Source organism: Rhinatrema bivittatum, chromosome 9, assembly GCF_901001135.1.
Source record: "Rhinatrema bivittatum chromosome 9, aRhiBiv1.1, whole genome shotgun sequence".
Classification (NCBI taxonomy): domain Eukaryota; kingdom Metazoa; phylum Chordata; class Amphibia; order Gymnophiona; family Rhinatrematidae; genus Rhinatrema; species Rhinatrema bivittatum.
This window is the reverse complement of record NC_042623.1, coordinates 247,415,834-247,443,169: the sequence shown is the minus strand read 5'-3', so window position 1 is coordinate 247,443,169 and position 27,336 is coordinate 247,415,834. Positions and strand designations below refer to the sequence as shown.

The 27,336-nt window shown below is 44.4% G+C and overlaps 1 protein-coding gene across 2 annotated transcripts in view; it reads left to right on the top strand.

Annotated features, from left to right (window-relative positions):
- The window catches only part of LOC115099147 (DNA-directed RNA polymerase II subunit RPB3-like), a 47,695-nt gene extending 41,755 nt beyond the window's left edge, over window positions 1–5,940 (top strand). Inside the window, exon 3 of one of the 2 annotated variants that reach the window (XR_003858691.1) lies at window positions 5,816–5,940. The gene's annotated coding sequence lies outside the window, so the exon portion shown is untranslated. Of the gene's footprint in view, window positions 1–667; window positions 904–5,815 lie in introns of those variants that run through there. The other variant, XR_003858692.1, reaches the window with a different exon arrangement.
- Window positions 5,941–27,336: the final 21,396 nt, after the last annotated feature.

Here is a 27,336-nt window from a genome sequence, read left to right as displayed (position 1 = left end):
CCCCTGCTGCACCTCTGTGCACATGGCCCAGGAAGCTAGAGGAGGGGGCTACAGAAGCTGGGGAAGGGAGAAGCAGTGTAGACTACCTCCAAACCTTCTGTTATGCGGCGGCAGTTGCTACTACCCTTAACAGAAGGATTGACGGGTAGCCTGCATGGAGTGGCAGTTGCTACTACCCTTAACAGAAGGATTGACGGGTAGCCTGCATGGAGTGGCAGTTGCTACTACCCTTAACAGAAGGATTGACGGGTAGCCTGCATGGAGTGGCAGTTGCTACTACCCTTAACAGAAGGATTGACGGGTAGCCTGCATGGAGTGGCAGTTGCTACTACCCTTAACAGAAGGATTGACTGGTAGCCTGCATGGAGTGGCAGTTGCTACTACCCTTTAAAAAAAAAAATTTGCTGGGCAGAGTAGATGGACCATTTTGGTCTTTTTCTGCCATCGTTCACTGCGTTACTTACTATGTATGTCACAGCAACAGCAGCGGTGGCTGCTAAGGGGGATGGGGTTGCACGCAATCCTTCCTAGGTTTGCAAGATTTCTCAGTGTCATGTTTTTATTTTACCAGTTAGTGGGATGTGGTATGAGAACAATAACCTATCAATGTAATACGTTCAATCAGCCCTTATTGATGTTATTTTATTGGTTTCTGTTTTTTTTACAGGCATGGATCTCCAGGTCATGCAAGCTCGAGAAAAGTTATTTCCAGTTGATTGTTGTTGCTTTTCTCTCTCATCTCCTCTTCTGTGTTGCTAACAGTAGCAATAACAATGCTCCATTGAATTGGCGCTGTGTGCACAGAACACATTTTTTTTTTTCACCTCAAGTCTTCATTAATTCCATTGTTTGACCTGATCACCTATTTTTTCCTGCTCCATTCTCTGCTCTCAGTCCCCATCATGCAATGTAACATTTCTATAATGGAGACTGTAAATGGGATAATGCATGCCATAATTTGCCCTGCTACAACTGTTTTTTTTTTTGCTTCATACTCCCTTCCTTTCTCATGCTGAAGAAGGAGTCAAAGATATGTGGGATGAAAAGGAATAAAAGAAAACCGCAATCGAGAAAAAAATATCACAAATTAAACATGAGGTTCCCCCACCCTCCACCCCCCATCTGTGACATCAATTATTGAGCCAAAGGATCTGGAAACTCATTGGACAATTCTGCAAGCAAGAATAATAGCTGTCTAAGGCAACTCTCCTGTTTGACTACATACCTCTCACTTTCATTTCAAAACCACCAGATTATTTTTGTTGGCTCAGAGTTGTGGTTCTCAATTATAAATACACACAGTACAAAGTACTGAGGTTTGGGGAGGAGCTCTCTAAAGCTGTTTCTGTAAAAGCTTTCCAATGAACCGAAGATGACACTCTGAGATGTAGGAACTTAGAAATGATGGCAATAAACTAAGACAAAATCGGCCCATGCAGTCTGTCCAGTTGGGTAGATGAACATATAAATTCCCATACTCAACCCAACATCAGCTCCCCACATCGATGTCTTTACACTTAACTTTCCATCCCTTTCCTACCACTGCCTTCAATTTCAGTGCCCAGCATTCCCAGAATCTGTTAAAGCACTGGCCTCTACCATCTCCACTAATAGAGATTTATCAGTTAAGTGATTAATAAATGATTTTAAATAAATAAATAGGGCCATATCAGTGCTTGTCATCTTTTTCTGTGATTCTTACAAGACCAGCACTAAATCCAACACTCGGGTCATCTTCCATGTCTTATTACCAAGTTGTCTAAACAATCAGCTACCAAAACTAATGTAGCCATTGTCTAATTTCCCCTTGCTCATTGAGCTTTAACCACAGACAGTCCATGCAAGGTTACCCTAAGGCTTCCTTGAAAACCTAATACAGTCTTGCCTCTAGCGTTTAGGTTGTAAAGACCACTCTATGCGGGTTACCTCAGTGCCTTATTTGACACCCACTATAGTCCAGCTACTGATGTTAGGGTCCTTACCACAGCTCCCATTCAAGTTGCTCCTTGCCTACCCCTATTGTCCTATGGCACTACTAGGTCATGCTTAGGTTTCTTCAAATTGTATTTATTTCTTCAATTTGTATTTCACCTTTCAGAGTAGATTACATTTAGGTATCTCCCTGTGCCCAGAAGGCTCTCACAGTCTGTTTGTACACAAGGCAATGGAGGCTGAAGTGACTAGCCCAAGGTCACAAGCAGCAGCAGCAGTGGGATTTGAACTGCAACTTCTCCATTTGTTCTTCCACCATGCCCTTGCTTTCCCTTCACTTTTAGAGAAAAACACAGTACTGTTTCTTTTCACAATTTGTCTGGAGCGTCACTTCTCACGTTTTACTGACAACTTAGCAACTAATGTCATCTGTTTCTTTTGAGGATTCCAATCTAGTTTTCCAGCATCCTTGTTTTAATGCTTATTTTCTTACTGAAAGAATACAGTGCACTGTCTAAATATAGTTGGAAATACAGGCAAAGGGTAAAGCTGTTTTATCTGTTTATTTAAACAATTGTTATTACTCGCCCTATTCTGGGCAAGTTTCAAAACAACATCCTTAATAAAGAATATGCACAAACAATAATACTGTGACCACCACATAGGCTGGCCTGTACACATAAATGCCTGTACACATTGATGCCATTGAAAAAACGCAAATAGAGTATACATTTAAGAGTGATCAATAGTTGAAGCCTGCCCTAGTTGGAGATAAAAAAAAAAAAAGAGCTAGCTATGTTGTGAATTAGCTGTTTTAGTGGACCCTTGGGCCGGCCTGCGGGAGACTGGGGAGAGATGGACTATAGTCTCTGCATGAGGGCAGGCCGGGAGGCGGATACCAGGCAGGCGATGGTGGACGGTGAGCTTCACCCAGGAAGCTGGTACTCCCCCGGGAGGAGCCCGTAGGAGCCCAGCCGCTTGGGACTTAGGGGATTCACCCTGGAAGCCAGAGCTCCCCCGGGAGGAGCCCGTAGGAGCCCGGCCGCTGGGACTTAGGAGATCACGAAAGCTGGAACTGAAGCAGGCAGGCAGGGATCCGGAATCAGGCAGGAACTGAAGCAGGACAGGTACTGGAACTAGGCAAGCACTGAAGCAGGACAGGTACTGGAACCAAGCAGAAACAAAGACAGGACTTGGACACAGAAGCGTAGCAAGTCTTAGGCAGGAACGGAGTTGCTAACGCAATAGCACACTCCGGGGCTCGGAGCAACTGGGAACCGCAAGGAACCCCGTTGCAAGGCGAATTTCTGGGCTCCACGGCGACCTTACATAGGCCGCAGCGTCTGACATCAGGGGTAAGGCGGAGCCTTCAGTGGCGGGAAAAGGCCTTCATAAGCGCGGCTGCTGCGCACGCGCGTGCCTAAGGAAATGGCATCCAGGAGGGATTTCTTGGCAGTGTCCCCCCCGCGGGAACGCTGCGAAACAGGCCGCAGGCTCTCAGAGGTGGAACAGGACCGAGGTAAGGGCCGGGTTGCGACCGTCGCGACCAGGACTGCAACAAGCTAGGCATTATTGCTGGACCCCCTGAAAGCTTTCACAAAACAGAAGATGTCTTCTAAAAGATTTTACATCTACCTCAGCTCTTAAATTTATCAGTAAGGCGTTCCACAAAAATGGACCTTCTACCATTGGCAAGATGCAGCATCTGAAGGGCGGGGACTTCTAACAGGTTTTGCCCAGCTGATCTCAATGTGCAGAGTATAAAACCTTTTTGATGCTTCCACTAAAGAGCATTATCACCCAGTACTTTATAGACAATGAATTTGATGTGCCATGGGACAGGGAGCCAATGGAACGAGGACAAAACAGGTGATATATGTTCATTGAGCTTGGCTCCGGTACGAGCCCTGGCCACAGCATTCTGCAGCGTCTGTAACCCTGCCAAAGCAGAAGCTGAAAGCCTGACATACGGTAGATGGCATTTTACAATAATCTAAGCCAGAGAGGATCATTACCTGCACAACTGAATGGAAATCATCAAGATTTAGAAATAGTTTCACAGCGTAATAAGCAAAGCATGTAAAAAGAGTATTTTACCACAGCTTTTACATTTTGTAGCATATTCTTGCCAGTTTTCTTTATTTTTTTTATTAATAATAATAATATATAAAAACCCTTAAATACATAAATAAATAAATAATAATAATAATAATTTTCTTAAGGATTGATATTCAGACCCCACTGAGAAGGTAAAGATAACCAGTTAAGTTTACCAAGTTTCTTTTAGTTGGATACCGGGCTGCATTTACTTGGCTAAGTTTATGACTGAATATCTAGCTAAATCTATCCACTCAAAAATTGAATGGGTAGATTAAAGGGCAGCTATGTGTGCAGATGGACTTGTGGAGGTACATGTAGCTGGTTAGTACTGAATATTACACTGACCAGCTAATTTTCAAAAACTTGCCCCAAAATCATCTCTGGCCAGCCCAGTTAAATGTGTGCAGTTTGCGGTTTTACTCACACAGACTTAGATGATGCCAGCTATTTAACCAGTTATATTCAACCAGTGAAAACTTGTTTTGGCTGGGAAATCCTTTAAATATTGACCGCCTTGATGTTTTACTTTGTAAGAATAACATTGCATGAAAAGAAGAAAAAGAAATCAAGACTAACACTGAAATACACATTTATTGAAAATAATTTGGTACAGAAATGCAATCCTGCATCTGAGGTACAGAAACCAGTGGTGGTGGTGGTGGGGTAGGGGAAGAATGAGGTACTGATAATCCACACCCAGGAAAGGGTTCTGATGGTGATCCTATCTGATGACCTTAAAGGTTGTTGACTGTGGAATGAGAATGGACTGCTAATATGTATATGGAGAGGCATGATAAGTAGATAAAAGTAAGTGGTAGTGTCTCAACAGACATTATTGCTGAGACATCATAGACTGTATTGTATCTGTCTCTGAAAATTGCTTCTCTAGAGGAATATAGACTGAGCAGAAGCAATGCATAGAAAGATTACCAAAATGGTGCACAGTCAGCCCCATAAGCCCTATGACTCGAACTATATCGACCTAAAAGTGAATATGTGGGAGAAGAGGGAAGATACATAAAATAAAATACAAATTCAAATATTGCAGTGGATCTAAATAATGCAGAAGAAGAAAACATTTTTTCATGGAATGGGAGTCCTGGATCTGCCTGTAATGAAAAAGAGCCATATGAACCATTGAGCACAAAAATAAGATTAACATATTGTGGGATGAAAATTCACACTAGATTCTAGGATCATTTTATGAACTTAATGGGTGTAATTATGAATTTCCCACAGAGATGGAAAATATTTGTGCACTTTTAACAAGTGTACTTTGTAGCTAGTGTTAAACAGAAACTACCTGGATATGGGAGAGAAAAATCCAAAATAATAATTACATTAAAATAATAATACAGATTAATGTAGTAAAAAAGACCATGGAATCTAGTGACTATTTTTGTTTTCTATCTCAACAAATATGAGGGTTCTTTTCAGCTCTTGCTCGGCTATGTTGCCGTACAGGGGGAGTTGTGTGGAAGGAATCCTTTTATATTTTTGTCCACTTACTATGCAGTACTTATTTGTACAAGACTGATTATGTAGTCTGGACAAAAGCAAATTAAGAAAAGAAAAAAAGTCTCCACTGGTGCAATATATAAAGGTTTTCATTTAATAAAATCGCTTTCTTGCTTGAACCTTTCTAATGTGTAAAACAAAGATCAGTGAGCAAGCAGCTGGAGATAGATATGGCTATTGTAGACAGAAGCATAGAGTCTCAGCTTTAACTTTTGCTTCATTAAATTGCTACTTCTTTGCTTTTTAAAATTTCTTCTGCTTTCAGATTCAGTGAAACTTGAGTAGAAGACCACCTGTTGGTGAAGAGCCTTGGACAAGAAACACCACCATTTAGGAAGTACTGTTCTTTGGATGAATATATGAATTAATAGCAACCTAACTATAAATGACAAAAAAGGTAACCTTAACTGAGATTTTTTTTGCTCCTTCTGTTCTGACTTCAGGAAGGGCGTACAGCCCCTGAAAGCTAGTCAGGAAATGTTTTAAGTTAGTCCAAGACAAAGGTGTTTATTAACTTTTATTTCCATGCATTCAAGTGGACTAGCATGGCAACAATGCAACTTTATCCAGCACATCTCTTGGTATCTTCAGATATTTGCTTTCTAAATCTATGAAAAATGATTAATTAATTAAAGGCCAAATTTTAAAATGGCCGCACGCATAAAAATCAGGACTTACACGCGTGGCTGGGCCCTGCGCGTGCTGCTTGCATTTTCAAAAGGGCCCGACCATGCACGTAAATCCTGAAATGCACACGAGTGCTGGGCCCTGAAGAAGGGGCAGGCCAGGGGGCGAGGGCTGCATGGGGCGGGGTGGGGCAGGACGGAGGCCAACTGGGACAGTGGTACCGCTGTCATCAGGGAAGTGCGTGCCGGCAGCCGGCTGGTGCAAGCAAACTACTTCTGCTCAGGAGGAGCAGTAAGTGGAAAAATAAAACATTTTCGGTTAGGTAGCAAGGAGTTAGGGGTTAGGGGTGGAGAGGGGAAAGGGGAAAGGGAAGGACGGTTAGGTAGAAGGGTAGGGAAGTTTCCTCCCAGTCCACTCCTTAATTAGACTGGACTGAAAAGGAATGGGAGAAGGCCCAACTCCATTGACTCATGTAATTTACTAAAATTCACCCCCCCTGCACGTGCCACCCACACATGTGCGCACGGCCAACAGATTTTATGGCATGCGCGTGCCGGCACGCACATATTATAAAATCACCGCATCCATGCGCATACATCGGAACCACGCGCGCATGGACGCGTGCAAGCTCCTTTTAAAATGTACGCCTGTGCCCAAATATAATGCAGTTAATTTGGAACAATATGGGTACAACATGGTTAACATTTAAAATATGCTTGCAAGACCACCAATTAAAATCTAGTGCTTTGTAGGGATGTGCATTCATTTTCAACGCATTGGCAATCCGCAACGTATAAGGCCCTATTCGTTGTAATCATGGGTTCCTGAAACGCATCATGATCCCCCACGAATACAACATATCATATTAGTTTCATTCTTTTGGCTCGCAGTGATTTTTTAGTGGCCGTTTGAAATAGGAGATAGCAAAATCCAGCCCTTTCCTGTGAGTCATAAGTGACCTCACAGCCCTGTCATAGAGTGGATCAGACAGGTTGGCAAGGAGACCAGAATGCAACCTATCAGAGCTAAGCATTTTCTAATGCAGCCAATCGCCGCACTCACTCAGTGCTCTGTGCCGCTATTCCTGATGACACAGCAGTATTTATACGTTAAGTATGCGGCGTGCCACGCGCTTTCTTGGCAGGGATGGTCAGGGGAGGTGGTCCGGGAAGGTGGCTGAACTCAGACTGTTTTTGACCGCACATTTTTTTTATTGATCTGAGAAGGTCTTTCTGTCTGTGCCACTGAGAGAAACTGCTAGCAGTGGCATTTTTCTGCTTATTTTAACCCTTGGGGTAGGTTGCATGCAGGATTTGGGTGTTATGGGTAGGAGATATATTCAATTGCTAGCTACTTTGATAGAATTTACCATTGAAAAATATATTTCTTCATTTTTACTGCTGTGCAAAGCAAGCCATCCTTTTTATTTAACTGCACATTCATTATGGAGCAACAGCATCTAACATTTCAGGAAAGGTTGATTCCACTTATCAACAAGGCAGGAAACATAGTAAAAAATCAGATTCTCAGTCAATTGTACCCATTGCGCTTCAAACTCCCCTGGACCAACCAAGCTCCTCCAGGAATTTTTAACCTGGGGATACCAGTATTTAAGAAGCCTAGAACCGGATTTAAAATCAAATTGGATTAACAAATGACCCGACCAAAGTATCGGAGTGATAGAATTGTTATTAACTGACTTCCAAGGATACTACATGATCAAAGATCAAGTCAAGGGTATGTCCCCCTCTCCAGCATAAGCAAATGAAATAATAATTTTATTTGTGAAGATTTGGTTGATTTTATTTTTTCATGTCTAAAGTCACAACATTATGAGATATGCTTGGTCCTGTAAATCAATTTACTCTTCAGGCAGAACCTGACATGAATGCTAAGATAGGGAATAACTGTTACTTAGTAGACGGGCTGCAAGTGATTGAACTTTTGACAGCTATGAAAAGTTCATTTTGTGCAGTAGACTATTGTAATGTCCAAGCAGTTAAATTAAGACCAGTAAAGGCAATGCAGTTGCTACTTAAAAGAGAGTTTTTTTTAGCTTGCAATCATTTTTTCTACAGTTCTTTTGATTATTAAAGTCTCGTGTCATTCACTGATCAAGTTCTTGTGCTTCTCTTCAGTTAAACCTTTATTTCTGGGGGCGCTCAGTACTTTTAACCAAAATTGTGTTTATTTTGATACTAAGAAAATAGAAATGAAACTGTAACTTCAGTAAAAGTAAAAAAAAAAAAAACAACAAAAAACAAAGCAGGAACTCTAGTTATACAAAAGCAAGCTTGTCACAGCAAACCATGACAAATTGGCAATTAAATTATGTTGGTACTATAATTATATCATGCTTTGATAACATGAATGCACACATGTCTGCAGCAGAGACATCTATTAGTAATCAAGAAACAATAGTTTGTTTTACAATAAAATCCTAACCGCCACAATTCACAGCTAATTTAATATTACAGACATTTATTTGTGAAGCAGGTTTGGTAGTCCCTTTTGCAGCTTGCAGGTCCAAGTACCTGCTGACCTGCAGACTCATTTTCAAGTTAGAAATCCCCCACAATGATTCCTCCATTTGAAAATGCTTTGGCAGGCACATGGTGAGGGAGGGGGCGAGGGTGGGGCCAGAGGACTCCAGCACAGCGGCCATTTGCCACTGTGTCGGAGGATCGCGTTGTGGCAGGCTGTCGGCGCGTGCAACTTGCGCCTGCCTAGAGGCAGGCGCAAAAGGTAAGACCAAGATAGGGGGGTTAGAGTAGGGCTGGGGTGAAAGGTTAGGGGAAGGGGTGGGAAGGTTAGTTTGAGGGGAGGGAATGGGGGAAGGCCGCGGGCGTCGGTGCACGCCCTTGCGCGTGCTGACCCCTTATTTTTTAATATGCGCGCGCCTGGGCATGCATGTTATAAAATCGGGCATACATGTGCATGCACTGAGTAGCGCACGCACATGTACGTCCGCGCGAAGGTATGAAAATTTACCCTTAATTGCACTAACCACATTCTCTGGCAGAAAATTCCAGAACTTAATTGTGCATTGAGTGAAAAATAATTTTCTCTGATTAGTTTTAAATGTGCTACTTGCTAACTTCATGGAGTGCCCCCTAGTCTTTCTACTATCCGAAAGAGTAAATAACCGATTCACATTAACCCGTTCTAGATCTCTCATGATTTTAAAGACCTCTATCATATCTCCCCTCAGCTGTCTCTTCTACAAGTTGAACAGCTCTAACTTCTTTAGCCTTTCCTCATAGGAAAGCTGTTCAATCCCCTTTATCAATTTGGTCACCCTTCTCTGTACCTTCTCCAGTGCAACTATATCTTTTTGGAGATGCGGCGACCAGAATTGTAGACAGTACTGAAGGTGCGGTCTCACCATGGAGCAATACAGATGCATTATTACATTTTCCATTTTATTCATATTCCCTTCCTAATAATTCCTAACATTTGGTTTTCCTTTTTGACTGCTGCAGCACACGGAGCTGATGATTTCAATGTATTATCCACAATGATGCCTAGATCTTTTTCCTGAGTGGTAACTCCTAATATGGAAACTAACATTGTGTAACTACAGCATGAGTTATTTTTTCCTATATGCATCAACTTGCACTTGTCCACATTAAATTTCATCTGCCATTTGGATGTCCAATCTTCCAGTCTCACAAGGTCCTCCTGCAATTTTTCACATCCACTTGTGATTTAACTATGAAGAATTTTGTATCATCTGCAAATTTGATTACCTCTCTCATCGTATTCTTTTTCAGATCATTTATAAATATATTGAAAAGCACCAGTACAAGTAAAAATCCCTGAGGCACTCCACTGTTTACCTTTTTCCACTGAGAAAATTGACCATTAATCCTACTCTGTTTCCTGTCTTTTAGCCAGTTTGTAATCCATGAAAGGACATCGCCTCTTATCCCATGGCTTTTTAGTTTTCTTAGAAGCCTCTCATGAGGGACTTTGTCAAACACCTTCTGAAAATGCATTACATCTGTCGGTTCACCTTTAGCCACTTGTTTATTAACCCTTTCAAATAAATGAAGCAGATTTGTGAGTAAGACTTCCCTTGGGTAAATCTATTCTGGCTGTGTTCCATTAAACCATGTCTTTCTATATGCTCTGTGATTTTGATCTTTAGAATAGTTTCCAGAGAAGGCAGTTCATAAGTGTCTGGTAAATATGTCCTGAGATTTAGAAAAAAATAATAGATTTTTCTTCCCCTAATTTTCACAGTTAATTTTGCTTTTTGTCATGTTTTGTACAAAAATAAATAGGCTACTTTGAAATGAGTTTTGCTATAGATTTAAACTGAGAAACTCTTTGAGATTGAGTCCATGATGTTAAAAGTGAGTCATGAAGCTAGTATCGGATTTAGTTATTGTTCCTTGAAATGAAAACACATCAAATAGAATGAAATTATCCATAAAGCTTGCTTCACAGTACATTATGACTGAAAAACAACATGATGTTGGCCAGCACTGGTGACATTTTTAAAGTATAACCAGTGGAGAAGGAGTGATTGGGGATCATTCCTGCCCCTTTTACCCTTTGACTAGTACTACAGAATGAGTAAATGGACTTTTTTTTTTAATTTCTTAGCAAATAATGTGCACTATTCACTAATACCATGCACCATTTCCTCCTCAAAATAATATTTTTTGAGCCTTTCGGGTTTAGTTTCATTTGGAATGAACCAAACCAAAAATGGGCATTTTTGATTCAGATTGCACATTCATTTCAAAAGAATGTGCATTTTCAAGAAAGAAATTTCAAACAAGTTTCATGTGTAAAATTAGCAATTTTCAAAAGCCCATTTACTCATGTAGAACCCAGTTTTACAGATGTAAATCTTTTTTTAAAATTTCCTCCCATATGTGTATGCATGTTAACTTGAAGACTTCTGGGAGTCAAGTTATTATATTGAAATGCATTGCTTATTACAGGAAATATGATTCTCATTTCTAAGGTGCCTATGCTATCCTTTTTAATATTTATTTATTGCCATTGTGTCATCTTTTAACTGGTCTTAATCTAATCTATTATGTCTATGCAGATGATATCCAAATTTTAATTCCAATTGAAGGGAGTTTAGAAGATACTTTTAAAAGCATTCAGATGTATTTGAATATCATTAGTCAATTGCTAATCCAAATTAAATTAATTTTAAATCTAGATAAGTCAGTATTTATGGTTTTAGATAGGAAAAATGTGTTTTCAGAACAGAAAACTGTAGTGCTAAATGATGATACTTGTTTTAAATTGGTCGATGTAGCCAGGAATTTAGGTTTACTTATAGATTTTGAGATGAACCTAAAGGCTCATATCAAAAAGAAAGTTAATGAAGGCTTCGGTAAATTGAAGATGCTTAAACGTTTGAAACCGTTACTTTCTAGAGACAATTTTAGATACATACTTCAGGTGATGTTATTTACAGGTATTGACTATTGCAACTCTACTATGTTAGGCCTACCTAAATCATCGATTCACCCACTACAGATATTACGGAACGCTGCGGCGCGGGTATTGACTAATTCCAAACGGAGAGAACATATTTCTCCTGTCCTTCAAAGTCTGCATTGGTTACCAATTGAATTTAGAATAAAGTATAAAATGTTGTGCATTATTCATAAAATCTTATACGGAGAAAAGACCGATTGGCTAAATTCAACTATTAGACTACATATCCCCCAACGTGAATTAAGATCTGCCAACAAAGGTCTGCTTACCGTTCCTATGGTAAGATCTTGTTTATAATTTCTGGACTCAAAGCCAGGGCAACAAGAACACTTCTTATTCAGCAAGAGGTTTTAAAATATAATTTATTCAGCTGTTTAAAAGAGAGTCCAAGACAAGTGTTCCTGGGAAATGCGATATAAATGCCCTCTATCTGTAATAACTAGCATCTCATCCCATACAGGAAGAGAACCTTCTTTTATAATTAAAACATTCAGTATTGCCGAAACTTCCAGAAAGGTGTAACCGCCCACAAGCACATGATGCTGTTGTCATGACAATCTATCATGTATAGGAAATGCTTGTGAGGACATCCTCCATTCAGTTGTAAAAATCATTCATTTACTAGTCTTTCCTGAAACCACCCTTCCATGATAAAAGTTCCTGTATCACCCTGGCTTTGATGCACTGTGTTCTTCTAGTATCCTGTTGTTCTTCTTTGTTTTGTACACAAATCGCAAGTCTGTGGCTTCAATAGGAGTTAGGCCTGAATTCCGTTTCTTGGCACCAGGAAAAACTGTCACCTCATAGGATCTTCTCAACTGGTTTCTGTCCGTTGAAATTATGCATTTGTAAGACAAAAGCTTGCAGCCTGGACCCAGTTTCCCTGTATTGTGGTGCAAACAGTCATTGATGCCTTGCTGTGCAGAGCTTACAAGTTTCCCAAATCTTCTACATCCTTCGAATCTGTAATAGTCAGAAAGTCTCTCAGAGTTCATTCACCTCTGACAGGCCACAGTACAGCAGAGGCATCTGGGTATTTTTGGTTGTCTGCTCGGCCTATTCTTCAATCTGCACATCTCAGCGAGGTTAGAGACCGTGCGATATCTATCACCGGTCCAAAATTATGGAACACCTTACTACCAGATTTAAGACTGCAGTCAAATTTGAAAACTTTTAAAAAGGATCTAAAAACCTGGTGCTTCAGGCAAGCTTTTTGTGAGTAATACATAGGATGCAGCATGAATTTTAGACGGAGAGCTACTAACCTGATCTTATTAACTTGAGCTTATTTTGTTTTATAGTTTTATTCTTTCTTTCATAATTTTTTAATGACATTTTATTTACTTTTACTGTTTTTATTTGTATTAGTCGATTGAATGTAATTTTTATTCTATATTACGAGATTTTATTAATTTATTGTTTTTTTTCTTAATATGTTGTAAACCGTAGAGATAGAGACATAGTTCTCTCAACAACGGTATAGAAAAGCTGTATAAATAAATAAATAAATATACAATAATGGGTGGATTTTACAAGCCCTGCTCGCGTAAATCCGCCCGGATTTACGCAAGCAGGGCCTTGTGCGCCGGCGCGCCTATTTTCCATAGGCTGCCGGCGCACGCAGAGTCCCGGGACACGCGTAGGTCCCGGGGTTTTTGGAAGGGGCATGTCGGGGGCGGGACCCAATGACGTGGCGTTTCGGGGGCGGGGCACGGCGTTTCGGGGGCGTGGCGCCGGCCCGGGGGCATGGTCCAGGCCTTCGGACCAGCCCCCTGGTCGGAGCACGGCGCGCCAGCAGTCTGCTGGCGCTCGTAGATTTACGTCTGTTTCTCGCAGGCGTAAATCTACGGACAAAGGTAAGGGGGGGGGGTTTAGATAGGGCTGGGGGGGTGGGTTAGGTAGAGGAAGGGAGGGGAAGGTGAGGGGAGGGCAAAAGAGAGTTCCCTCCGAAAGAGAGTTCCCTCCGAGGCCGCTCCGATTTCGGAGCGGCCTCGGAGGGAACGGAGACAGGCTGCGCGGCTCGGCGCGCGCAAGGCTACACGCGTATCTTATAAAATCCAGCGTACTTTTGTTTGCGCCTGGTGCGCAAACAAAAGTACGCGAACGCGCTTTTTAAAAAAATCTACCCCTAAATGTTTTACCGTGTGTCTATAATATTTATGGAAGTAATTTTCAAAAGGTTTTACATGCTTAAATGGACTTTATATATGTAAATGGAGTTTACATGTGTAAATGGAAGTTGATTGTATAATGTAATAGAGACTGCTTTGAAGTAATCAACTCCTCTTGTTGGTACCTTTCATTGATTCAAATGATAGAAGTTCATCAGTTATATCAAATTTGCGGTTAATTCCTCTGGCTGTGTATGTAAAATCAACTCCCCCCCCCCCCCCCTCCAAACCCAGCCAGAGTTGAAAGTGTCCCTTCTTATAGTGGTATATGTACAGCAGCATGTCACAGTGACTCTATACAGAGGTTCTCTCACTTCTTCTCTCTCTCTCTCTCTCCCACATTTTGATGAATGTAAGGGTTTATGTGCTATGCAATAGATTTTCCCAACAACTCACCCTGAATAAGGTCGGATCCTGTTTTGTTTCCTATTTGTATTAGTTTAGTTTATTAAAAATATATATTCCTCGCATATCAAAAAACATAAATCATGGCAGATAACATAAGAATGTACATGAAAAGTTAAAATAGTTTATGATCTACAAAAAGAAAAAAAAAAGAAACAAAAAGAAAGGAAAAATGGACATCAAACATGAAACAATAATTGTATTTTTGCTTTTTTATAATCCATTTCATTTTGTTTTATGTCATTTAGCAAGTACTAAGAGGTGAATTTTAAAAGCGCGACACGCGCGCGTCAATTGGGGGATGTACACAAAAGCCGGACTGGCACGCACTGACTGAATTTGAAAAGCTTCCCAGATACACATGTATTTCCCGCTGTGCGCACATCTTAAAAGTTTTCAAAAGAGGCGGGATGTAGGCATCGACTGGATGGGACATAGGCATTTCAGGACGTAACCAAGAGATGTGTGCATAAATACGTATGTACCTGGGAAAGCACCCAGTTCTATTGGTGCACAAGTTTACTTATTTATTTATTTAAAAGGTTTTGTATACCGCAAATTGGACATTGGCATGACCATCTAAGTGGTTTACAAATAAAACATAAATAGTTAAAAGTGATGATTCAAACTAATAATACAACATACTATGGATGTGAATCGGGCGTCGGACGATTGAAAATATTGGATGATATTTTCAAAATCGTCAGAATTCGGGGGCTCCCCCAAAACGATAGGAAAACCCCACGATATTGATTGTGGGGGTTCTCTTATCATTTTGGGGGAGGGCGGGAAAAACGGCACACAAAAATAATCCCTAAACCCACCCCAACCCTTTAAAACGAATCCCTTAGCTTCCCCCACCATCCCAACCCCCCAAAAAACCTTTTTACAGGTACCTGGTGGTCCAGTGGGGGTCCCGGGAGTGATCTCCCGTTCCCGGGCTGTCGGCTGCCACTAATCAAAATGGCGCCGAAGGCCCTTTGCCCTCAGCTACCGATGTTTGTTTAAAATTGTGGTTAGCCTTCTTTGTGTGAGCTATGCAGAGTATGATTTGTGTGCTTCATGGAATTCTGGTAAGTAGCTACTCTAGCCCTTATTTGCTAGATATGTTCCTTCTTTTGGCTCAGCTCAGTGTTCCTGTTCAGTTGATAATAATGTTCAATTATAATCAGTTTTGTACACAGTTTGGCTTTTTCAGAGAATATGATGGACTGATGTCAGGAGCAAGACTATATAGCGGTGACATCAGCTTTTGCTCCGTCTCCATCTGCTGGCAGAGGTGTATAACCCACTCATTGGGATTGACCTGCCCTTACTAGAAGAAAGGAAATTATCAGGCAAGTAGTAATTTCTCTTTAGATTATGACTTTCTAGGGAGGACTATTTTCTTTGAGAGGTGCATAACCCATTCATTGGAATTGACCTGCCCTTACTAGAGGAAAGGAAATTATCAAGTAAGTAGTAATTTCTCCTTAGATTATGACTTTCTAGGCAGGACTATTAAGTTTTCTTTGATTGCATTGCATAAATTGGTGCTACCTAAGAAATTAATGTCATCTTTATGATTATCTCTGAGAAGGTGCAGAATCAAAGGAACCAATCTTGAAGGTTTGATTCCCAAGTAGGCAGTAGGTGAGGCACTGCATCTAATCTGAATCAGGATGTTCATCTTTTGTTCACGCATATTGTCTAATATTATATAGATGCAGGATGAGAAGACTATTGTATCAATCAGAAGAAATATATTTACTTATTTCGATTTATGTCCGACTTCATTCACATACAGATGTTATATATATAATATAGTACAGTGGTTCTCAACCTTTTTTCTGTTGGAACACACTTGACAGTTCTCACTGGTGTGACAAATTGAACACTTTGCATCCACAGGAACCCCACCCCCCCCCCCCCCCCCCCCCCCCCACCCTCAGTAATGAGTGTAAAGCAGAACTAGAACATCCCCTGTACAACTCACCATACACAAATTATATTCTGGTGTTATCTCAATAACAGCAACACAAACTCCCTCTACTACCAGGTACAATATCCCTACTTATAAAAAGACAGAAGTTCACCACCAATGCATTTCCTAGTTAAATACCTCACCTCAGTTGCACACACAAAATTTACCTTCATCAAGTACAGAAAGACCACAAATTACAAATATGGAGACAGAAACTGGAATGGAAACCCAAAAAAGATACTCTGCATGCAGTACAAAACTGGAGAAATTTGAAGTAGAAATATAGCACCTAACATGGTACCAGGATCTACAATAATGTACACAAACTAATCCGCACAAAGTTACACCTACATCATGGCATGTACTCAAATGGAACAACCCTACCTATAAAAAAGGGCATTACTACAAATATAAAACCAGGCTGTAAACACCAGAACACTTCCAACTAGGGAAACAGAAAAAACCAAGCTGCTGTAGATCCCCTCATAGTTTTATAGTTGTAAAACTATATGAATAAATGTTTCAAAACATCTGATGAACAGAACATCTAACAAGTAAAAGCAATTAAAATTCTTAAAAATTATTACATAAGAACATAAGAACATAAGAAAATGCCATACTGGGTCAGACCAAGGGTCCATCAAGCCCAGCATCCTGTTTCCAACAGTGGCCAATCCAGGCCACAAGAACCTGGCAAGTACCCAAAAACTAAGTCTATTCCATGTAACCATTGCTAATGGCAGTGGCTATTCTCTAAGTGAACTTAATAGCAGGTAATGGACTTCTCCTCCAAGAACTTATCCAATCCTTTTTTAAACACAGCTATACTAACTGCACGAACCACATTCTCTGGCAACAAATTCCAGAGTTTAATTGTGCGTTGAGTAAAAAAGAACTTTCTCCGATTAGTTTTAAATGTGCCCCATGCTAACTTCATGGAGTGCCCCCTAGTCTTTCTACTATCCGAAAGAGTAAATAACCGATTCACATCTACCCATTCTAGACCTCTCATGATTTTAAACACCTCTATCATATCCCCCCTCAGTCGTCTCTTCTCCAAGCTGAAAAGTCCTAACCTCTTTAGTCTTTCCTCATAGGGGAGTTGTTCCATTCCCTTTATCATTTTGGTAGCCCTTCTCTGTACCTTCTCCATTGCAATTATATCTTTTTTGAGATGCGGCGACCAGAATTGTACACAGTATTCAAGGTGCGGTCTCACCATGGAGCGATACAGAGGCATTATGACATTTTCCGTTTTATTCATCATTCCTTTTCTAATAATTCCCAACATTCTGTTTGCTTTTTTGACTGCCGCAGCACACTGCACCGACGATTTCAATGTGTTGTCCACTATGACACCTAGATCTCTTTCTTGGGTTGTAGCACCTAATATGGAACCCAACATTTTGTAATTATAGCATGGGTTCCCTGTACGTACCCGGATCAGTCCAGACACCTGGGTTGTGACTCCGCACCAGCAGATGGAGACAGAGCAAAACTTGACGGGCTCCCTACATATAGTAAGGTGCCACCCACAGCCCCTCAGTCTTTCTCTGTCTCCAGCAGATGGGGCAGGTCCACCCACAGTCTCGGGGATCCTTGATTTTGTTTTGGCTCGGGGTAGTCAGTCAGGGGTCTTTTTGTATTTAATCCTAAGTAGTTAGGGCAGTGTGTCTTCAAAAAAAAAAAAAAAAGAAGAAAGAAGATAGAAGTCTCCCGTCGGTGGAGCCTCCCAGGAGGGTGGAAGGTCCTGAGAGGACTATCCCCTCCAGGTCGAGGCCGCTGCTGAGGGTCGAGGACCCGGCCTGTGCTGGCAGCAGCGTCGGGGGTGACACCGGGGAGCCCGGTTCACTCACCCCCGCCGGAGCTGAAGACTTCAGGACCTCGGCTAGCGCCTAAGTAAAAAAAAAAAAAAAACAACTTAGCGGTTTCTTTGGTTTTTACCTTGCGGCGCCGGCTCTCTCTCCCTCTTCGCCGTCGTTCCGCCGTTCGACTGAGATCGCCTAGCGGAAGGGGGGCGCGGGGTGGGGAGCCCGTTCGTCGCTGCGATGCCGAGAGGGTCAGCGTGCCGCGCGTGCGGCTCTGTGCGCGCGCGTCTGTCCAGGGACGGTGTCTGTTCCAGCTGCGTCTCCGGCGGCGAGGGTTCGTCGGCGGTCGGCCGGGGGGGTCGATCGCGGGGTGCCCGTTCGCCGTCGCGGGCCGGAGGCTCGGAGCCCGCGTCCTCGGACCCGTTCCCGCTTAGCGCGGGAACGGAAGCCATTTTGTCCAGCGTGAGGGAAGCCACGAGGAGGGCACTCCAAGATGGCGCCCAGCCTCCCTCGCTGTCGCCGCAGCCCAGGATTTCGGGAGGAGAGCCTCCGGGACCCCGTGGGTCGGGGAGCCCAAGTGCAGTGGAGGGCTCCTCCGGATCGGAGGCCTCATTTTCAGAAGATTTCTCGCTGTTGCTCCAGAAACTCGCCAAGTATAAAAAATCGCGTCTAAAACCTGGGAAAGCTTCCGGGGGGAAGGAAGCGTTCTCCCGGCCCCGGAAGAGAGCCGTGCGGACCCGGGACGCCCGGGGTGGGCCACGAGAAAAGAGACAGCCGCGTGGCGACCCACAGGAGTCGGAGTCGGCGTCCACCGCCTCCTCGGACGATGAAGCGTTGTCGGGAGCCCCTGAAGGCCAGGAAGGCCATGAGGACGAGGGGCAGGCCCAGCCGGGAGCCGGCAAGGGGCCGCAGGCGGCGGAGGGTGACGACCCCAAGGTCGTCCGCCTGTTTCGTAGGGAAGAACTTTCTCCCCTTATCCCGGCTATCCTGGATGAGATCGGAGTGGATCCTCCACCTGTGGAGTCCCGGCAAGGCGTCAAGATGGATCCGGTGCTGCTGGGCCTGGCGGGCCCTGCGCTTGCCTTCCCTTGGCACTTCTCGGTCTCAGATATCTTGTTCCGGGAATGGGATACCCCGGAACTGGGGCTGAAGGTGAGTAAGGCTATGGACAAGCTTTATCCCCTTCCAGAGGATGCTCTGGACCTGCTGCGCCTTCCACGGGTGGACGCGGCGGTGTCAGCAGTGACGAAGAGGTCCACCATCCCCGTTACGGGTGCTACGGCCCTCCGGGATATCCAAGATAGGAAGCTGGAGGTGCAGTTGAAGAAGATCTTCGAAGTGTCCGCACTGGGAGTGCGGGCAGCCATGTGTAGTACTTTTGCACTGCGAGCGGGGCTCCGGTGGGCCCAAGTCCTGCAAGCGAACGCCGACCTCTCCTCAGGGGAGGCTACTCAGGCGGATAACTTGGAAGCGGTGATTGCCTACAGCGCTGATGCGATGCACGATTTGCTCAGAACATCGGCCAGAGCTATGGTATCGGCGGTCTCGGCGCGTCGTCTCCTCTGGCTTCGCAACTGGGCTGCGGATGGGGCCTCCAAGGCTCATCTGGGTTCACTACCTTTTAAGGGAAAGCTCCTGTTTGGAAAACAGCTGGACGATCTGATGCAGTTCCTGAGCGAGAATAAGGCTTTTAAGTTGCCGGAAGATAGACCCAGGCCTCGGTCGTCCTTCTCGGCAAGAAACAGGTTCCGGTCTAACCGCCGGCAGCGGCCTCAGAGGGCGACGGGGTCAGGTCAGTCCTATCGGTCAGGATCGGCTAGATCATCCTCCTGGTCGCAGTCCTTTCGAGGAAAGAAGTTCAACAGGACTGGTGGACCCTCGTCCGGCTCGGGGTCCAAGTCAGCCCAATGAAACGAGACGGGTCCATTCCTCGTTGCCGCCCACCCTCGTGCCTTACGTGGGCGCGCGGCTCACCTTGTTTTACGAGGCATGGACCAGAATTACTTCCGACCAGTGGGTCCTCGCTGTGATAAGAGGCGGTTACGCGTTAGATTTTGTTCGACTCCCGGTGGACAAGTTCCTCGTCTCACCCTGCAAGGCTCTCGTCAAGCGCGCCGCTGTCCGGACCACCCTCCGGCGTCTAGAGGACCTGGGCGCAATTACTCCTGTGCCGCAGGATCAGCAGGGCACGGGAAGGTACTCCATTTACTTCGTGGTCCCAAAGAAGGATGGAGCTTTTCGGCCCATTCTCGATCTAAAGGGCGTCAACCGGTGCCTGCGGGTGCCGCGGTTCAAGATGGAGACGATCCGCTCGGTAATTGCCGCGGTTCGTCCGGGCGAGTTCCTCGCTTCTCTGGACCTTACGGAGGCGTACCTTCACATCGGGATTCAGCCAGCGTATCACCGGTACCTGAGATTCTGCATCCTGGGCAGCCATTACCAGTTCAGGGCTCTTCCCTTCGGCCTCGCCACGGCTCCACGCACTTTCACCAAGGTGATGGTGGTGGTGGCTGCCCAGCTCCGGAGAGAAGGACTGCTGGTGCATCCTTACTTAGACGATTGGCTCATCAGAGCCAAATCGGAGGCCGAGTGTCGGCAGGCGATTGCCAGGGTCTTACACCTCTTGCGGTCCCTCGGTTGGGTGGTCAACTTGTCCAAGAGTCATCTGCAGCCTACGCAGCGGTTGGAGTATCTGGGGGCCCTGTTCGACACCAAGAGGGCCATGGTGTCGCTGACTCAGGAAAGAGTGGTCAAGCTCCAGCGACAGGTGCGCCACATTTTGTCCATGCGGTGCCCGCTGGTTTGCGATTACCTGAGGGTCTTGGGTTCCATGGCGTCGACCCTCGCTCTGGTCCCTTGGGCATTCGCTCATCTGCGACCGTTACAATCAGCGTTACTTTCCCGCTGGAAGCCGGTTTCGGAGGAGTTCCATCTTCCGTTGCCCCTCACGCCCTGTGCCAGGGCCAGTCTGCACTGGTGGCTCTCCCGGGATCATCTGTCCTGCGGGGTGTCTCTGGTCATGCCCACCTGGACGGTAGTGACGACGGATGCCAGTCTACTTGGCTGGGGGGCGGTCTGCGGAGGCCGCTCGGTCCAGGGACAGTGGTCGAGCCAGCAGTCACGGTGGTCCATCAACCGCTTGGAGACAAGGGCGGTGTCGTTGGCCCTGCAAGCGTTGGCCCTGCAAGCGTTCCTCCCGTGGATACGGGGCCAGGCGGTTCGGGTGCTCTCGGACAACGCAACCACGGTAGCGTATATCAATCGTCAAGGGAGCACGAGGAGCCAGCAAGTGGCGGAAGAGGCAAGGTTGCTCATGATCTGGGCGGAACAACACCTCAGCGGCTTGGCGGCGTCTCACATCGCAGGTGTGGACAACGTTCAGGCGGATTTCCTCAGCCGGCATCGGCTGGATCCAGGCGAGTGGGAACTACCAGACATGGCGTATCGCCTCATCTGTGCCAGGTGGGGAACGCCACGCCTGGACCTGATGGCCACCGCTCACAACGCAAAGGCCCCACGGTTCTTCAGCCGTCGGAGGGAACGGGGCGCAGAAGGAGTCGATGCTCTAGTACTTCCCTGGCCCACGGACGTGTTGATATATGTGTTTCCCCCGTGGCCGCTGATAGGCAAGGTTCTTCGCCGAATCGAATTACATCCGGCGGACGTGATCCTGGTGGCGCCGGAGTGGCCAAGGCGCCCGTGGTTCGCGGACCTCATTCAGCTGGCGGCGGAGCCTCCGCTTCGGTTTCACGGGGCCGCATCTCTTCTGCGACAAGGACCCGTCTGTTTGGAGGATGCGGATCACTTTTGTCTCGCGGCATGGCTTTTGAAAGGGCGCGCTTAAGGACTAAGGGGTACTCTGAGGCTGTGATTGCGACCTTGTTGAGAGCTCGAAAACAGTCTACGTCCTTAGCCTATATGAGGGTGTGGACGGTTTTTGAGGACTGGTGTAGTACTCATGAGGTGGATCCTGTACGTCCCCCGGTGCCGGGGGTCCTCGCCTTTCTGCAAGAGGGCCTCGCGAAGGGGCTGGCCTGGAGTACCCTGAAGGTCCAGATAGCTGCGCTTGGTTGTCTGCGCGGTAAGGTTCGCGGAGTGTCCTTGGCGTGTCATCCGGATGTGGTGCGTTTTCTTCGCAGCGCGAAGCATTTACGCCCTCCGGTACGGAATCCTTGTCCGTCTTGGAATTTGAATTGCGTGCTCTCGGCGCTTGGGGGAGCACCGTTTGAGCCTATTAAGCGGGCGACGCTGAAAGATCTTACTTTGAAGACCGTGTTTCTAGTAGCCATCACGTCGGCTCGTCGGGTCTCAGAGTTGCAGGCCTTGTCCTGTCGGGAACCGTTCTTGCGATTTTCGCAGGGCGGAGTTTCCCTGCGGACGGTGCCGTCCTTTTTGCCTAAGGTGGTGTCCTCGTTTCACTTAAATCAGTCAGTGGACCTTCCAGGTTTTGAGGTCGGGGATCAAAGGGACAAGGGAATGAAAGAGTTAAGGAAGCTCGACGTTCGCAGGATTCTGCTTCGGTATCTGGAGGTTACGAATCCTTTTCGGGTTTCCGACCATCTGTTCGTTCTCTGGTCCGGTCCTCGCCGGGGGTCTGCTGCGTCGCGGGCCACTATTGCGCGTTGGCTCAAAGAGGCTATTAGCTCCGCATATCTCCTTCACGGCAAGGTGGCACCTAGGGGACTTCGTGCTCATTCCACTCGGGCGCAAACCACGTCCTGGGCCGAGGTCTCTCAGGTGTCCACGCAGGAGATCTGTAGAGCTGCGACGTGGAAGTCCTTGCATACTTTCACTAGGCATTACAGACTTGATGTCCAGGCGTCTGAAGCGCCGGGGTTTGGAGCGAGTGTCCTCCGAGCGGGACTCTCTGCTTCCCACCCTCGGTAGTTTGCTCTGGTACATCCCAGGTGTCTGGACTGATCCGGGTACGTACAGGGAAATGAAAATTAGTTCTTACCTGATAATTTTCGTTCCTGTAGTACCACGGATCAGTCCAGGCTCCCGCCCGTCTGTTTGGTACGATGAAGAGAGAGAGAGTCCGCTCGTTTGGTTATTCGTACTGCAATTGTTCCAGTTCTTGGCATAATGCCGCTTGCCTCTGGTCTGAAGTTTTCGGTTTCCAGCCAGGGGGTGTTTGAATTGGTTAAACTTGTTTTTAGTTAGTTAGTCGGGCACTGGTTAGCTTTGACAGTTCGTTCGACTGAGGGGCTGTGGGTGGCACCTTACTATATGTAGGGAGCCCGTCAAGTTTTGCTCTGTCTCCATCTGCTGGTGCGGAGTCACAACCCAGGTGTCTGGATTGATCCGTGGTACTACAGGAACGAAAATTATCAGGTAAGAACTAATTTTCATTTATTTTTCCCTATATGCATCACCTTGCACTTATCCACATTAAATTTCATCTGCCATTTGGATGCCCAATTTTCCAGTCTCACAAGGTCTTCCTGCAATTTATCACAATCTGCTTGTGATTTAACTACTCTGAACAATTTTGTGTCATCTGCAAATTTGATTATCTCACTCGTCGTATTTCTTTCCAGACCATTTATAAATATATTGAACAGTAAGGGTCCCAATACAGATCCCTGAGGCACTCCACTGTCCACTCCCTTCCACTGAGAAAATTGCCCATTTAATCCTACTCTCTGTTTCCTGTCTTTTAGCCAGTTTGCAATCCACAAAAGGACATCGCCACCTATCCCATGACTTTTTACTTTTCCTAGAAGCCTCTCATGAGGAACTTTGTCAAACGCCTTCTGAAAATCCAAGTATACTATATCTACCGGTTCACCTTTATCCACATGTTTATTAACTCCTTCAAAAATGTGAAGCAGATTTGTGAGGCAAGACTTGCCCTGGGTAAAGCCATGCTGACTTTGTTCCATTAAACCATGTCTTTCTATATGTTCTGTGATTTTGATGTTTAGAACACTTTCCACTATTTTTCCTGGCACTGAAGTCAAGCTAACCGGTCTGTAGTTTCCCGGATCGCCCCTGGAGCCCTTTTTAAATATTGGGGTTACATTTGCTATCCTCCAAACACTAATACAATATTTCAAAACAGTAGACACATCACATAATACCCAATAATTAAAATGGCAGTCAATCAAGAAAAATGAACTTAAAAAGCCACCTTTACTTACCCTCTCCAGCAGTTCTCCTACTTCTTTCCCTGGCATGTCACACCAGAAGCAGCAGTAGCTGCTTAAGCTGTCCTTATGGTCTTCTTCCTTGGGGACCACAACCAGTCTCTCTGTCTCTCTCTCTCTCTCTCACACACACACACACACACACACCAGTCACACTCTTGGGACCAGTTTCTGTCTCTCACAACACCAATCATCTCCCAAACCAGTCTCTCTCACACATACATACACACGCTCACCTTGATCAGTCTTTCTGACACATACACACATCATCCCTCTGACCAGTCTCTTAATTATGCAATTCTCTCTCTCTCTCACTCTCTCACTCTCTCACTCTCTCACACACACTCTCTCACACTCACACTCACACTCACACACACACACACACACATACCAGTCACACTCTTGGGATCAGTTTCTGTCTCTCACACCAATCATCTCCCGAACCAGTCTCTCTCTCACACATACATACACACGCTCACCCTGATCAGTCTTTCTCACATATACACATATCATCCCTCTGACCAGTCTCTCTCTTAATTACACAATGCTCTCTATTTTTCTATCACACACACATTGTTTCTCTCACACACATTGTCTCTCTCTCTCTCTCACAAATACAAACTGAAGAACCCTCCTCATCACATAAACACCACACACACAAACACACTACACACAAACACACCACACACACACACACACACACACAGATGCACACTTCCCCTCACATACACAACACACACCATACACACACACACACATACATATAGAAGCATCCTCCTCCTCACATAGACATACAAACACAGACACACACACACAGAAGCACCCTCCCCTTCACATACACACACACAAAAGCACCCTCCCTATTTCAAATACACACCATACACACACATACACACACAAGCCCCCAGCTGAACAGCTCAGTCTTTGGCTCCCTGCCAGCCTGGTATCTGGCGGCGGCAGCACTCTGATCTTCAGCCCCACCAGCCTGGTCTCCAATGGTAGCCAGCATCCTGATTTTCGCCCCGACGGCTGCGAGTAGCACGTAACACACCTGCCCGTGCTTGGCGACACACCAGTTGAGAATCATTGGTATAGGAGACACAGTCGTAAACAAATTATTGATTGACCAGATCTGAACATATATAAAATGGTCAAAAATGTCATTTACCAGTTAAAATTATATTAGACATTTAACAGATATTTTCTACTCTTTCTTTTCTTTTTTTTTATATCTTACTTAGCCCTTCTCTGAATGAAAAGACACAAATAGTTTTGGTTAAATATTTCTGAACAAATCCCCAATCCACAGTCAAAAAAAGCAGTGATTACAAGTTAATCAAATATCAATTGATCACTGAAAAGACAATTATTAAGATTTATTATAAATTATCACAGTTTAAATATAATCAGTTTAAGCTCACAAAAACAATGAATGTGCAATTACGTTTTAATAACCCATTAAGCTTGTATTCCTTAATTTGGTTGACAGGAATGTTCAGGCTCATAATTGGCATTTAAAAACCTATCTGGATCAAGTACAGGATTTGAAATGCTGTCTGCACTGAGGAAGTTAGCTGCAATTACAAAACATATTAGTTAGGCATTAGTATTTTAGACATTAATTCCTTAAAGGTCAAATAATTACCTAAATATCTTACACAATCTGTGTATAAAGTAAAAATGTCATTATTCATCAATTCTCTGTGTAATTTTGATTGGCACTAATTTACTTTGAGAACTTCTTGATTAGTTCATATCTGCTTTTCTTGCTATGAACTCTTAGGGGGCCAATATTCGAAATCAGCTGAGCTCCTAAATTTATTACCCTAAGTTATAGTATCATATAAAATTTAGGTCCCTAAAACATAAGGCCTCTAATTTAGGCCTGCTATTGAGGTTACTAGTTATAGCTCCTAATTTAAGTGCCTAGTTCAGAAAATCAATGCCAAGCTCCTAACTTGCTTGCTTGCTTGCTTGCTTGCTGGGCAGACTGGATGGGCCGTTTGGTCTTCTTCTGCCGTCATTTCTATGTTTCTATGTTTCTATAACTTTGTTTCACCTCCCTAAGTCCACCCCATAGCCACTCAGAGGGCAATATGCAGTGCTACTTAGCTGGATAATTTAGGAGTTATCTGGCTAAGTAGCAGTGGCTGAATATCTTACCCCACTGAAAAAGAACATAAGAACATGCCATACTGGGTCAGACCAAGGGTCCATCAAGCCCAGCATCCTATTTCCAACAGTGACCAATCCAGGCCATAAGAACCTGGCAAGTACCCAAAAACTATTCCATGTTACTGTTGCTAGTAAAAGCAGTGGCTGTCAACTTAATTAATAGCAGGTAATGGACTTCTCCTCCAAGAACTTATCCAATCCTTTTTTAAACACAGCTATGCTAACAGCACTAACCACATCCTCTGGCAACAAATTCCAGAGTTTAATTGTGCGTTGAGTGAAAAAGAACTTTCTCCAATTAGTTTTAAATGTGCCACATGCTAACTTCATGGAGTGCCCCCTAGTCTTTCTATTATCTGAAAGAGTAAATAACTGATTCACATCTACCCGTTCTAGACTTCTCATGACTTTAACCTCTATCATACCCCCCCTCAGCCGTCTCTTCTCCAAGCTGAAAAATCTTAACCTCTTTAGTCTTCCCTCATAGGGGAACTGTTCCATTCCCCTTATTTTCGTCACCCTTCTCTGTACCTTCTCCATCGCAATTATATCTTTTTTGAGATGCGGCGACCAGAATTGTACACAGTATTCAAGGTGCGGTCTTACCATGGAGCGATACAGAGGCATTATGACATTTTCCATTTTATTTACCATTCCCTTTCTAATAATTCCCAAAATTCTGTTTGCTTTTTTGACTGCCGCAGCACACTGAACCAATGATTTCAATGTGTTATCCACTATGACTCATAGATCTTTCTTGGGTAGTAGCATCTAAAATGGAACCTAACATTGTATAACTATAGCATAGGTTATTTTTCCCTATATGCATCATCTTACACTTATTCACATTAAATTTAATCTGCCATTTTGATGCCCAGTTTTCCAGTCTCACAAGGTCTTCCTGCAATTTATCACAATCTGCTTGTGATTTAACTACTCTGAACAATTTTGTATCATCTGCAAATTTGATTACCTCACTTGTCGTATTTCTTTCCAGATCATTTATAAATATATTGAAA